The sequence below is a fragment of the Phasianus colchicus genome, chromosome 3 (assembly GCF_987193195.1).
Source record: "Phasianus colchicus chromosome 3, bPhaCol1.hap1.1, whole genome shotgun sequence".
Taxonomy (NCBI): domain Eukaryota; kingdom Metazoa; phylum Chordata; class Aves; order Galliformes; family Phasianidae; genus Phasianus; species Phasianus colchicus.
This window is the reverse complement of record NC_143438.1, coordinates 9,377,008-9,391,477: the sequence shown is the minus strand read 5'-3', so window position 1 is coordinate 9,391,477 and position 14,470 is coordinate 9,377,008. Positions and strand designations below refer to the sequence as shown.

The following is a 14,470-nucleotide window of genomic DNA, read 5'->3' as shown; positions in this document are numbered from 1 at the left end:
CTGCATCTGACAAATTTGTTTTTGAACACTACACATTTTCCTTATATTATGAATGATGTATTTTGATTTGAATGTAATCAGTAATTCAGGATCACCTATATCTTATTCAAGTGGATGAGTAATGACTAGAATGATGAGTTATTAGCAAAGAAAAGAACTATTCATAAATAGCATGTATTAGTTATATAAAACCAAACCAAATGCTGTTAAGTTAATCTAATATGAATGAGTACATTTATAATCACTTTGTGAAAGGGTGGGGAAATTCATGCTATTTGTCTTTGAGGTTCCTTCAGTCTAAAAAGAAAACAAGAAAATTTTATGGGCTTATGTGGGTGCAACTTAAATTACATTAAAGTTAGGAAGTTCAAAGTTCAAAGCCAAATGGTGTTTATCTATCTTAAAATGTGATGGTATGAATAAAACTTAATCCGTTAGGTTGAAAATCATAGCAAGGAAAAGTGGTAAAAGAGGACAACTTGGACAGTATTTGTGTAGAAGGGGTATGTTATGCTCTGACAAGCTAAGATTTGTAAGAAGGCAGTCATCTCTATAAATGGATAAATAAATAACAAGGGAAGTTATATGAGTATAGGAAACAACTTTTTCAGACAGATAAAAATACTATCAATAATGGCAAGGTTTGGGTTTTTTTAGGCATTTCAGAAGACTGATTTTTGGTTCAGAAATTTGTAAAACAACATGCATGCTATTTTAAGCTTAATTTTTGTGCATAAGGAGGATCTTGCAGACCAGCTGACCAAAAAGTAATATCCAAGGAGGAGTGATTATGAATGGATTCAGTTCTTCTGAAACTTCAAGATGGACAAAAATAAATCTACAGGTCGGTATTTTCGAAGGGCAGATTTGTGGAATATAGAAAAATCAGTGAATGAAGATGAGTGGCCTGAGGAATTCAATTAACTGAATGCAGGAAAAGATGGATTTGCACTGATAATGGAAATAATCTGCACATGCTGGACGAGAGAAGAATTAGCTAGTCCCTGGATGCATAAACGACTGAAGCAAGATACTAAGTACAGAACCTACAAAGAGTGAGAAGAGGCCTTGATTATCAAGGAGAATTTGGTTCAGAGATTATAAAATAAAAAAGCAAGGGAATGAAGGATAAATGCCTTGTTGATCTGTCTTGCATAGAGAAGTAAAACTAAGCCATATGTCTTTTTAGCTACTAGAACAGTAAAGAACAGTAAAGACATGAATTGAGGCCATGGTCATGAGCTGAAGAGTAAGTTGAGCATCCTTACATTGTTCTTGATGTATAACATCATAGAGTCATACAATAGCTTGTGTAATGTGATGATCAAGGATCATCAGGTTCCAATCTCCCTGTCACAGACAGTTGCCAACCACTAGATCAAACATCTGATCAGGATGCCTGGCGCCTCATCCAACCTGGCCTAAAACAGCACCAGGGATGGGGCATCCACAACCTCTCCAGGCACCCTGTTCCAGCACCTCACCACAGTGAAAAAACTTGCCCTGATATCTAATCTAAATCTTCCCTCCTTTAGTTTGAAACCATTTCCCCTTGTCCTATCACTGTCTGCCTGTCTAAAAAGTTAATTTCCCTCATGTTTATAATCTCCCTTTAAATACTGAAATGCCATAATGAGGTCTCCCTGCAACCTTCTCTTCTCCAGACTGAACAAGCCCAGCTACTTCAGCCTGACTTCATAGGAAAGGTGTTCCAGCCCTCTGATCATCTTCATGGCCCTCCTCTGTACCCTCTCCAAGAGCTCCACATCCTTCCTGTATTGGGGGCCCCATCCTGGTTGCAGTACTGCAGATGGGGCCTTACCAGAGCAGAGTAGAAAGGGACAATCACCTTCCTCGCCCTGCTGGCCACTCCTCTCCTGATGCAGCCCAGGGTACTGTCAGCTTTCTGAGCTGCAAGCACACACTGCTGGCTCATTTTGAGTTTTTCATCTACCAGAACCCCTAAGTCCTTCTCAGCAGGACAGCCAACTCTCAAGGAGAGATTCTTTCTCATACAGAAGGTAAATATCAAAGAGAAGGAAGAAGAGCTCTGGTAACAGAGGTCTGTAAACAAGGTCAAAAACATAGTCTCATCTTCAGATTTCCAGCTAACTCAGAGGGTGAAGTTCAGAAGGGTTCTTCCAAATTCCTACAAGGAGCCAACATTATTTTAAGGCAGAACTTTGAACGCTGACAGATCACAAAACAAGAGTTTGAAAATAAAAAGTCTGGCTTTTTTTTTTTTTTTATACTGCCTTAAATCCTTACTTTTGGGTTCCCGCTTACACATGTAGACTGAGTAGAACTTCTTTCTCCCCTCACAGTAAGATGTAACAACTGGTTTTGTGTCTGATTTTTCACTTTTCTGCTGTTGCACTAGCTTTCCACATTGTTTTTATTAGCCCTTACTTACTGTAGGACATTGGAAACATTCAGTGGTCAGTGGACTTGTATTGACTGGTGATACCATACCCCTGAAATTATCCAGCCCCATAGACTTTTAGCTGTATAGGGGGAAAAGCACTGATATTTCTTACCTTTGAAATTAAATCTTAATCAAAGGATTGTGCTAACACAGATTTTGAATTTTTACAAGCCCAATTTCACAAGACTTCTGCAACAGATACTTCCTTCTTTCTCCAGCAGCATTAAAAGTGGGTTTCTGAGTTTAATGTTTCCAAACATGCAGCACTTCTTTCCATGCATCCTATCAAAAGTATTAGAAGAGCTTCTTCTAATTAAGAATGCATTAGTTCAGTTTATCATCACCTCAATTCTTTCAGTATTTGCAATGTGACACTTCATTGCTACTTCCTTCCTTTTAGCAAGCCGGCTGTGTAACCAAGCAGAAGCACCTTTTAATATGGAACTGACTTTTTCATTAGACCTCGTATCCTGAAGTCTAGTAAGTGAAAATGGATCAGAAGGATTTTTCTCAACAGCTTGTGCTGCTCAGCCAAAAGATTGCCACAGAATAAATCAACTGAGATTCTTTCCATTATAATGAATGATAGTAATGAAGACTGAGTGTAAAAAAGGAATGGAGATTGTGAGTAAACTTATCAGAGTGGACTAGAACACAAACTTGCACACATTTTTCTGCAGATAGAAATGGGATATTTTGGAGCAGCAGATAAATGATATCTCAAAACTTTGGGTAATCCTCTTGGCATTCTTGGGATTATGTACTGATACAGCAATCATCAGATAGATTCTGCAGCTGAGGCAAACATTTTGAAGGAAGCAAGTTCTTCAGAATATTTTCTATTCTGCTACAGGCTGGAGGAGATGGCTGTGACTTTGGGCTCAAATGCCCAGATTGCCTGCATGCCATTCTCCTCCTCAGTTTCCCAAACAGTAAATTGTGGAAGAAGTTGTCTTAATCCTCTACCTAAGGTGTGCTTTATAGTTGTCTTAGGTGGTTACTGTGACTGGAAGTGAAGAATTCTGACATGCCAGCCCAGTTCCATTTCTGTTGAAATCTGTGTGTGACTACAGGGACTGGCCTCTGCATCAATGTCACAGTAACAGCATAGACAGACCTCTTCACAGTTCAGCCTGCAGAAATTAATAGAGGAATCATTTGTCCTTAAGATGTCTCTTTCTTATTTTAAACATCTTATTCAATCTAAGTTGCCCATCACACTGGTATCCAAGCACTAATGAATACAAATATTATTTATGTAACAACAGTTTGGCAGCCTACAAGAGGAAGACAAGCACATGCATTCAGATCTTGTTATGAGTAAATTCAGTTTTGGGAAAAAAAAATAGTAAAATAAAATAGAAATAATAGAAACAGAAGATTTCCTAATGAAATTCAGTCAATAGTATAAATCTATTGACCTGATAATATAAATTGACAGGTGTGATTACATTTAATAATGTATTTCCTCAGTTATAGCACTGAGGAAATATCATAATGTATTGCATATATAAGCATAATGTAAATATCAGAATTCACTGAACTTCTGTACTTGGAAAATAATACACATCTGCATATATATACATTCGGGCATCAACAGTGATAATTTGCAAATCAAAATACAGATATATGTATATTTTGGATTTTGAAAATACACACAATGACTTTGTTCTGAAACAAAATATTAAAGAGGACATTGGAAAGAGAGTAAGGATTTAGTTAATGGCCCAGAGTTTTAATCACAGGTTCTGCCTCAATCATTTGGGGTCCTTTGGGTCTAGCAAAAGACACAATGACTGATGGCAAATAGCAACTACAGATGGAACTTCAGTCTTATGGGCTAATACCCAATCTTTCTGTGAAGGGAACAATACTGCCAGAGAAGGAGAAAGAGTTCATCTTCTACATTCTGCTTTCAAGAGCCTCTACAAAGTGAAGTGGAGAAGTGGCTGGTGGCTTAAATGGAGAAGCAAGAAATGGAAAAAGAATGGTGTTTAGATTAAGTATGGGGCTGCCATAGAAACTACCCAGGCCAGCTGAAGAGATACTATTTGTTTTGTATAGTTAATTGGCTGATATAGATTTCTTTTTAGAATTGAGCCAAATGCTGAAGTTAGTGGCAGTTCTCCAAGCAACGCACTTGGTACGGGAAAAGGAAAGAAAAAAACTGTCACCTTTCTCTTACTGGTATATGCAGAAAACAGGGTTGAAATTGTGGTCAAAATTGAAGTCAGTGGGAAATTTGCCATTGATTTTGATGGAGCCAGACTCCACCCCAGATGTTTTCTTTTCTATTTTCAGTTACAGATAAATTTGGCCACCACTAATCAGCTGTCCTGTATTTTTATAGTGTTTTCCAGTCTCCATAGCTATGTCTATATTAGGTAATTTTTGCTAAAATTTCTCAGCATTGCTTCTGCCTGTCCAGTACCAATCTAAGGTTAGAGCAGGGCTGGTCTCTCTAGCTGTTTATATCTGTTGGTGTCTTAAACACTGTCATTTAGCTGTGCACAGTGCTAGCCAAGGTTATTTATTTGTTGTTTCAGAGAAACATCTGTATCTATGTTCACTAATTTTATCTTTCAGATAGCTTGACTGTGATTTAAAATACTCAGAGCTCTTACAGCTCTTACTTCCAGTGAAGTTAATGACCTAAGACAGATAGTAATTGTTTGGCACAAACCTCTACTCACCTGTCATTTTAGTTGTCTGTATAACATGAACTGTATAGACGCAGGGGAGCAAAGGAGTATTTAAAGCCACATCAACTTCTGTTACATAAATTACAAAAATATTGCCTTAGAGAATTTGTTCCAGTGTTCTAGAATTTATGCTCCCAGTTTTGAGTGATGTGAACAGGGCTTATTGATCTTAAGGGACTGTTAATTTTAAAACCTGAAGAATGTCACTAAAATGTCAGCTTTGTTAAATAATTCTTTATTAATTTGCATAGCAGAAGTAGTCAATTATTTTCTTCATTTGTCATTCCAAACAGATAAATATTTGACTGGAGGGCCACTAAGGCTACTAACTACTACCAAGTGAAAAAGTAGATCATATTCTTCCAAAACATCTCTAATATCCCCCACCCACTAGAGAAGAAGAGCAATACCAGATCAAATCTGTACTAACTGATGCTTTCTAAAGCTCAGACTGCTTTTTTGACTTACAGATTCTTTAGTTCTCCATGAATCTCCTTGCAAATCGCCAGAAATCTCTCATGACCTCTGTTCCTTTCAGCTTTTATAGGAAAGTTCTGAAAACAAATGTAGGGTACTGATGGTTGGAGATTCAAGAAGATTCAGTACAGAAGAGTACTGAGAACTGTGCAAAGAATTAGTCCAGACATTACTGGAGTTGTGATCTATTTACAGACTAGAGGGCTTTTTTGTTTGTTTGTTTTCTTTCAATAACTTTATTTTATGAATCATATTGAAGATTTTCAAGAATTCAAATTTGCCACTAACACTGCAATCTGCTATCTTCTGCAAGGAGCCAGTTACCTGCTAAAGATTTCAAAGCTGCCTCATTGCATAGCGTACAGTTCAGCATCTGCATTTAAAGGACTCCCCACCAGTGGAAGTAAAGATGGTACTGGCACATTGCAATCTATGATCTTCCAGTCTCTGGGGCTTATCTGGACATTCCCAACATTGATTCTCAGCTGTGAAGAACTTGTGTTGACATGTACTGCCTTTATAATACGTAAATACTGTTCGTCATTAAAAATAACCAAACAACAAAAAAAAAACAAAACCAGCTGATAAAAACATCAGATATCTTAAGAACAAATGTAAAACCATCATAACAAATGGATTCTTTAAACTATGGAGGAGACATCACTACTAGGCTACTAGGAGACACTACTACTAGTCCATACTAGGCCAGCAATGCTGATCTGAGATTTTAATAACTAAAGACAGTCATAGTATATTTCATGAGATATAGAATATGTGAAACAGCAGCCAGTGATCAGTTGGTTTTGATCTGCCTTCAAGTTGCCTCCAGGATTCCTGAGTTGAAAGGCTAATGCTATAAAAGAATGACTATTCAGAAAATGATGCAATTTTCCAAGGAGAATTAATTAACTAATGACATTATGAGAATATCCTTTATATCACATCAAAGGATGTGCCCTCCCAAAATTGTAATTTTCTTTTTAATCAGGGAGGGCAGAGAGAAAGCAGCCCAACCTGCACACACATTTACAGAAGTTAGCCACAATCTTTGAAGAAACAGAGCTTGTATAGCTTCACATCCAGACTACCCTGCAAAAGCAAGTTTATTTCTCAAAGACAGATGGGAAAGAAAAACCAACTCACTCCAGGACTTGATTAAAGAACAGAGATCACAGTACATTCAAGTCTCACAGACTCTCAAAGCTTCTAGTTTCTGCTATTACTTGGAGCTGCTCTCTGTATCTCAGAAAACATGTATTACTTCCTGAAATCAATAGAAACCACATAGTGTACCAAATAGATGAATTCCAAAATTGGCTATTATCAGGGTCAACCATTTTTTAAAATTCAGGCTCCTTTTTTTTTCTGTTGAAGTCCGAGTTCAGAATTCTTGTAGGACTTCACTGCTTGTGTTGAGGAGAAACCTCATTTCCCCAGGTAAAGGTAATTCTACATTTTCTGTAAGGGATAGAAAACATAAAGCAGCCCATCTGACAACAGCTGAGGTCCCAGCAATCTGCAGGCCTCTGCAGAAATGTGCTTTTGCCTGCACTGGCTGCTGGAACCCTGATTATTTTGCTGATAGGCCACTTTGCCACTGAGGTTTTCTGCTAAGGCTAAACTGGAACTGGACTTGGAAAGGGGTGCAAAGAAGAATAAGAAAATCTCCTACAGGCATATCAACCAGAAAAGGAAAGTTGAAGAAGGTGTACCTCCCCTAACGAGCAATAAAGGCAGGCTGGTAACAATGGACAAGGAGTAGGCTGACATCTCTCCTTCAACATCCCTTAAGCAGATGGGTCGGAAAGTGCAAGTGGGGGAGCAGTGTCCCTTCCACTGTAAGTGAAGATCAAGTGAGCGACCACCTGAGGAACCTGAACATTTATAAGTGCATGGATCCCGACAGGATGCATCCCTGGGTCCTGGGGAATTGGCTGATGTAGTCGCCAAGTCAATCTCAGCAATATTTGATTGCTGATTTGATTGAGCTGTCAGCCTCACCTCTGTGCCAGGGAAAATCATGAAACAGATAGAGCCTCCTGGAAGCTGTGCTAAAACACACTGAAGACAGGGAGGTGATAAGAGACAACCAGCATGGCTTCACAAAGGGCAAGTCCTCCCTGACCGACTTTGAGCATACTGGTAGATGACAAGCTAGACATGAGCCAGCAATGTGCCCTTGCAGCCCAGAAAGCCAACCATATCTTGGGCTGCATCAAAAAAAGCATGGCCAGCAGGTTGAGGGAGGTGATCCTGCCCTTCTACTCTGCGCATCCAGGTATGGAGTCCTCAGTGCAGGAGGGACATGGACCTGTTGGAGTGCATCCAGAGGAGGGCCACAAAAAAGATCCAAGGGTTGGAACACCTTCCCTATAAGGACAGGCTGAGAGAGCTGGGGCTGTTCAGCCCGGAGAAGAGAAGGCTCCAGGAGAGTGGCCTTACAGTGTCTAAAGTGGGGCTATAAGCAAAGGAGATAAACTCTTTAGAAGGGTGAAGATAGGACAAGGGGAAATGGTCCTTGATAGGTCAAGGGGAAATGGTTTCAAACTAAACAAGGCAAGATTTAGACTGGATGTAAGAAATGTATAATAAGGGTAGTGAAGCACTGGAACAAGTTCCCCAGAGAGGCAGTGGATGCCCCGTCTCTCAAGACATGCAACATCAGGCTGGACAGCAATCAGAGCAACCTGATGTCGCTGTAGGTGTCCCTATTGCAGGGGAGTTGGACTGCATAATCTTTGAGCTTTAAACACCACTTCCAACTCAAATGATTCTGTGATTCTATGATTCCGTGACATCGAAAGCCAAGGTATATTTGGAGGCTGGATCTCAGGCTCTCTGAAAGGAAAGATGCATCTACATGCATGTTGATGTAATTGAAAAGTAAGCCTGCAAAAAGGCTGTTCTTTGAACACAATATGTATTGAAGCAACAAAAAAGAAACATTTCAGCCTTAAAGATCTCCCTCAAGTTCCCAAATCAATCTTTCATTGCTCTAAGCTCTAGAGTAAAACACAGTTAATTACCTGAGACAAAAAAAAAGCAAATAATTGAACTGTTTTGCAGTTCAGATTAATTATAGAAATACATCAACTTATGGATGTCAAGAGACTAATAAAAATGAGCAGTGGCAGTGACATGTTTTAATCTCTTCTAATGGACTCTCTAACATTCAGAAAACTCCCATATTGATCATACAAATCAAACTGGATAAAGAGGCAATACAGATTTGTAGCCACATTCTATCCTCATCATTCCTGACAGTACTCCCAGCTTATTAAAAACAACACTGAAACTGCACATTGGTTTCCCTTGTGGCTTAATTTTCATTATTCACTGAACTCCTTTTTGCTAGAAACTGTCTGAAGAGCCAGATTCTGAGCTCATTGTTTGCTTTTTTTTGCTGACTACAATGGACAGCCTTCTCACTTTCCAATCCTAGCAGTTCTATACACTCAAAACATTTGCAGCCACAAACTAACAAAATAAAAGCAGGTCAGGGATGGGGAGGCAGGATGAGTGAGAAGAGCGTGTGTGTGCTTTTCAGAAAGAATGAGACTGAAAATTACAAAATGCTTGCTCATAGCCTATAGCAACAAATGACATTAATCAAGCACAGGAGATAAGTGTCACAGTATGGTACTCAAAAAAGAAAAAGAAAAAAGTTTAAAAAACTGAAACATCCATTGATGCGTATTCTGCAGCTTGAAATAAATGAGCTTACATAGCGTACAGCTCCAATCTGAAGTTGTAGTTCCTCCTATACGAAATAAGAACCATGAGCATTGGTGTCAATAAAGAAAGAGTTTTCAGTCACAAGAAGTTCATCCTGATGATGAAAGCAGGAATGTTGTCTCTCTGCTTCTCTGTCTCAGTTTTGCTGATGGATCAATGTGGTCTGATTTGTGAGTGGTTCACTGGAAATTACTCTTTTAAGATACCCAGACCTCTCTTTTCAGAGGTGGAGTAACTAAAGATGACTGTCACCTATATCCTCCCAAGCCCGGATTGCTTTGAATCAGAGAACAGTAAAAGACTGAAATCTGAAATCTTATCAAGGCTTCTGACAACTCCCTCATGGGCCTTGGGTCTCTGCCATCTCCATGTCTCAACTCCTTCCCAGTAATCTTCTCCATGGTTTCCTCTAAGATCTGTCTTACCCCATGACTTTGCAACAGGCTCACTGAGAAGCAGTCACAGTGTGTTTGCAGCTGTGAGTGCAGTTGGTCCTCACACAAAAACTACCTATCATTTGGCTAATTAATTTCGTCATGTAACTTTATTACCTTATGGTTTTTGGTTAAATTGCTGCAATGGTCTTCAACTTGTGGGGCTCTTCTGCCTCTATGTCTGCAGTCTACTTGTAACGAATCCATAGAAAAATCCATTGAAAAGATTTTAGAGGATAATAAAATTAGCATGAGCTAGAGCATATAATCAATTCTGACTTAGAGACTTAAAACGGCTGGGCAAACATGATGGAGTTTTAATTTCATTTCCCATTGCTTCTAACACTTCCCACACAAATCTTTCCAATACCGTTTTTCAGGCATCCTTTTGAAATCAGTCTTATTTTACTGGATAACCAGACACAGACATCATTTCTGCTTTAGGGGTATTAGACTCTAATCCAAGAAATGTCCCCTGATCCAACTCCACTCTGAAACAAACATATTTGAATTTAGTCGGGAACTATTCCATATGCAAAGAAGCAAGCTCCATGAAAACAGGCTATGAAAACTGTTTGACAGCATTGGGTGTTAATATTTTCTTATGTTTCCGACTCAGAGAATACCGTATGGAACACCCTCATTGTATATTCCGACAACTATTACCCTGAATTTGCAGGTGCATGTTTCTCATGCCTGCAATACACTAATTGCCCAGTACTGGCCACCATGTCATGTATTTTTCAGTATGGTCTGTTAGACTCTCTTCCTTGCCTTTTTAAATAAGAGAAAAAGCAGGTTGCATTTAGTACGATGACGTTACTGAGAAACTGTGAGCTTGATCCAGTTTTCTTCAAAATTAACAGAAAAATTCCCAGTCTTTCAGGGATTGTTAGTTTGGACAAGCCAGGCCAGGTTATTCATATTTCAGAGCCATTCTTCTTGCCAGCCAGGTATCTTACAGTTAGATAAGTGTAACCATGCCTTCATGTGACCCAGTAAATCCTGCTTATTTTGTAAGCCAGATCCAACCCTTAGTCTAGAAATGAAGTCATTCCTTGGAGCAGATAAATCAAAAGTTGTAAAACATCTAAAAGTGGTAATTGCTCTGGATTAGCCACCTGGCTTCATTGTGTATATTTCATATTTAAGCAAACATTTTTCATAGCTTATATTATGAACTATCTTGTTGTACACATGCAGGATGAGAAATATGATTGCAATATCATTAAAAATCAATTCTAATATTGCTACATTCCCAATATTTTTCATCGCTGATTATTTGGTTTTGGTTTTCTTTTTGTTTCTTTTTGATTTTAGTGGATGGCAGTACTGTTTTCTATGTTTAGTTTCTTTTTTTTAGCTGTTTTGTTAATGTATAAAAATACCTGTCTTTATTCTTGTTTTTTTTTTTTTGTATTCTGTTTTTCCCAATCCTGTGGTAGCTACTTGGTTTGGTGTTTATTTCATCCACCAGAAAATACCCCTCACAGAAATGCAAAGACAGCGTGACAGCAAGCTTCTCTTTGGGCATGTTGACATCATCCTCTTCTCTGAGCTCTAATTCAACTTTCAACACAATGCCTAAAACCGCACAGCCTCTGGGCACAAAAGAACAACACGAGAGTACACTTGTGCATTCTGTTGCCCTGTAAGCAAATTGCTTGTTAATGAGGAATCAGCCAGATAATGGGTTTGATAGTCTGTGCTTTGATTAGGTAATATAAAGTGCAGAAGTGTTTTTTGGTGTATCAGAGACAGCACATCCTGTTCAAAGTTCAAGGTTATGAAAGTCATTGAGGAGCTCTTCAACATCACTCACAAGAAAAGACAAGATGTGGCTGTTTCATGTGTAGTAACTACTTTTTGGATGAAATGAGAAAGCAATGATTTTTTAACTTTGCTGACAGTCCAGACTGGAGCTGCGCTTTTCCAAGAGCAAGTATAAAGATAACTCATTAAATATACCTCATTAAAGATAACTCTTGCCTTCAGATGCCTGACTGTATTTACACGGACTGTGGCTGGAAGGAGTAGAGGCTTTCGCACAATAGATGAAGAAAACCTCCATAAATATAAGCATGCAAATAAAATTTCTGTAATGTGAACGCTGCTTCCCCTGCTCACAATAGTACAAGATCAGTGCATGCACACAGAGAGCCCCTGCAGATGGGATAACATGCTGGAAATTGCTGTTCCCCTGCTATTTGTTTGTGTATCACACATGTAAATGAGTCATATCTTAACTGTCTCAGGAAGGAGCAAGCCAACCAACAAACTTTTTATTCCTGGGCACTCCGATGTATGCTTCACAATGTTGCTGTCTGTCTGTGCTAAGCTCTGCATTTCAGCAGCTAGAAGTTGATGACAGAGAGGAGGAAAAAGATATCAATATTTCTATAGTTTTCCTTTCCAAGCTAAATAGCTTGGATGAGAGAAGCAGGAACATAACTGAATCCCCTAAACAATCTTTTCTTTGAAGTGGTGGGGTTGGGAGGTTAGGAGATTTTTACAAATATAAAATAATTTAAATAGGAAGTATTAGTAGATTTGTTTGACAGGAAGGCTGTAATTCTCCTCTGTTTTGAATCACATAAAATACCATAATATGGACATTTTATGTTATCAGTCCTTTTCTTGTAGAACTAGTACATTCTCTTCTTATCACTATGTCCCATCTGGTACATTGTTCAAATTCAAGCCAAAGTACCTCATCACTTGCAATATCACATAAACAAAAACAATGTGAAGAAGTTCATCACAAAAATCTACTCGTGGCCTTGTAAGATCCTGCTTGCTTTGCTGTGACATGGCAGAGCCCATCAGACGTGAGTGCCCAGCTTCCTCACCAGGATACAATCTGAAGACAGATTGTGTCTCCCACAGGCAGCTCTCCATCATCCTCAGCACATCTTCTGTTGTGGTGGATGTTCTGGGCAAATAGTGATAGGACTACATTTTGTGATCTAGCAGTCAGCCAGTGCTATCTATCTGCTGGATATAAGAACACTGTCCATACTGCAGACCCACAATCTATCCTCTATGCTTTTGAATTCCCTCATTTTGACAGAAGAATGGTCCAGTGTTGGCACATATGGTCAATCAGCTTCAGGGTGGCTGTTCTAAACTGTAATAGGTGGTGACAGCCTTCAAGACACGGGTATGTCAAGCCAAGGACAGCTGGTTGGCAGCAGTCCTGGCCATATTCACTCTTCCACTGACTTCATGTGATCTGTAGTTATGACATGGACAGAACACAAGTTCTTCATAAATTCTCTGTCTAGGTACAGCTTCATAAATTATATGCCTGTAGGGCACTTTGCATGCCACAGAAGTACCCATATAATCACCAGGTCTTTCTGCTGTAATGACAGAACAGCAAAAGGATCTCATCCTAGCCATTTACATAAGTTAATTTGTTTTAAACAGACTGTGTAAAAAACCTAGCTATTCTGTCTTTTTAAGTGGTTAGTTTCTGTACTGTAGTTGACCTCAGAGATTCAGCATTGCTTATACTGTAATTTGAACGAGAAATAAGTTGTTCTCAAGATTGAACGCTTTTTTGATAAAATAATCTTTGTGAAATCCACTGTGCTGCATGGAGCCAGGAGCTAGCTGCTAGTTCTCTTTTTTTTTGTTCACTTTCAATAGACTGTTTCAGCATGCTGAAAGAATAGGAGTTGGGCTCCCCAACGGATATTAGTTATGGCTGTGTTCTTCCTTTCACCAGAAACACAAACCACACAATCCTTACAGCAATCAGCACAAAACACATCATGTTAAATCCTTTATTTCTGTAGCATAATATAAAGTCTCCCTTTCTCTCATATTACCATTCTGGTGAGTCAGGTATGTGAGGTTTTCTAGGCAACAGGTGTTTTCTGAAATAAAATACAATCTTCCCTTCAGCTAATTATGTGGCAGAGACAGCAGCTGCAAGTATAATGCTGAGGACACATAATAAGACCCCCAGAAGAAAAATACTCCTTGTTCCACTCGTTAAGGTAAAGCACAGATGTTGCTGCTGTGATAAGTACGAGCATAAGGCAACCACAGTCTGCTTCATCCTGTATATTCAGAATCTAAGATTTCAGAATATTTAATAGACTGCAATCAGAATCACCAGTTTCTTTATGTAAAGGAAAGTTGTTTATGTCTAATCTAATAGTCCTAAAATACACTCTGTACCACAGTTTTCATTACACTATCATCAATAATATGCTGGAGACTATCCACAGACCTGAGAGATAAATTATAAACATTTTTGTGTATGGACTCAGTGATAAGTGTCAAATATGTAAATTAATATGCTTACTGATTTAAACATTTACAGATACCATAAACTAAAAAAAAATTACAAAAACGTTCCGGTCATTTAGAAAGTTAAATGCAAACTTTCTTGTTGCTTAGTGTTGGGGTGCAGTACTGTGCCTATTGCTATCTATCAGGTTTAGACTGTTGAGAAATCAACTGCAAAATAATGGTGCCTTATGATCTTTATGGCTAAAGGTAGAACAGATCCTTTCCAGGGATCAATTCCCTGCTCAATTAGAGGTATACTTATTTTTCTCAGTTTGTTATTTTTTCCCTTATTTATTTTAAGAGCTAAGTACACATACAGTATCTTATAGTATAACTGTCAAGGTGAAGAGGCTTTCAGATTAAATTGAAGCCTGGCATTTTCTAAAAACATGAGG

At 38.6% G+C, this 14,470-nt stretch overlaps 2 protein-coding genes across 6 annotated transcripts in view; one reads left to right on the top strand and one right to left on the bottom strand.

Annotated features, from left to right (window-relative positions):
• LOC116226471 (uncharacterized) overlaps positions 1–14,470 on the top strand; it is a 249,168-nt gene that overhangs the window by 39,465 nt on the left and 195,233 nt on the right. The gene's annotated exons all lie outside the window — the stretch shown is intronic.
• Positions 1–14,470, bottom strand: part of CAP2 (cyclase associated actin cytoskeleton regulatory protein 2) — a 66,541-nt gene that overhangs the window by 35,709 nt on the left and 16,362 nt on the right. The gene's annotated exons all lie outside the window — the stretch shown is intronic.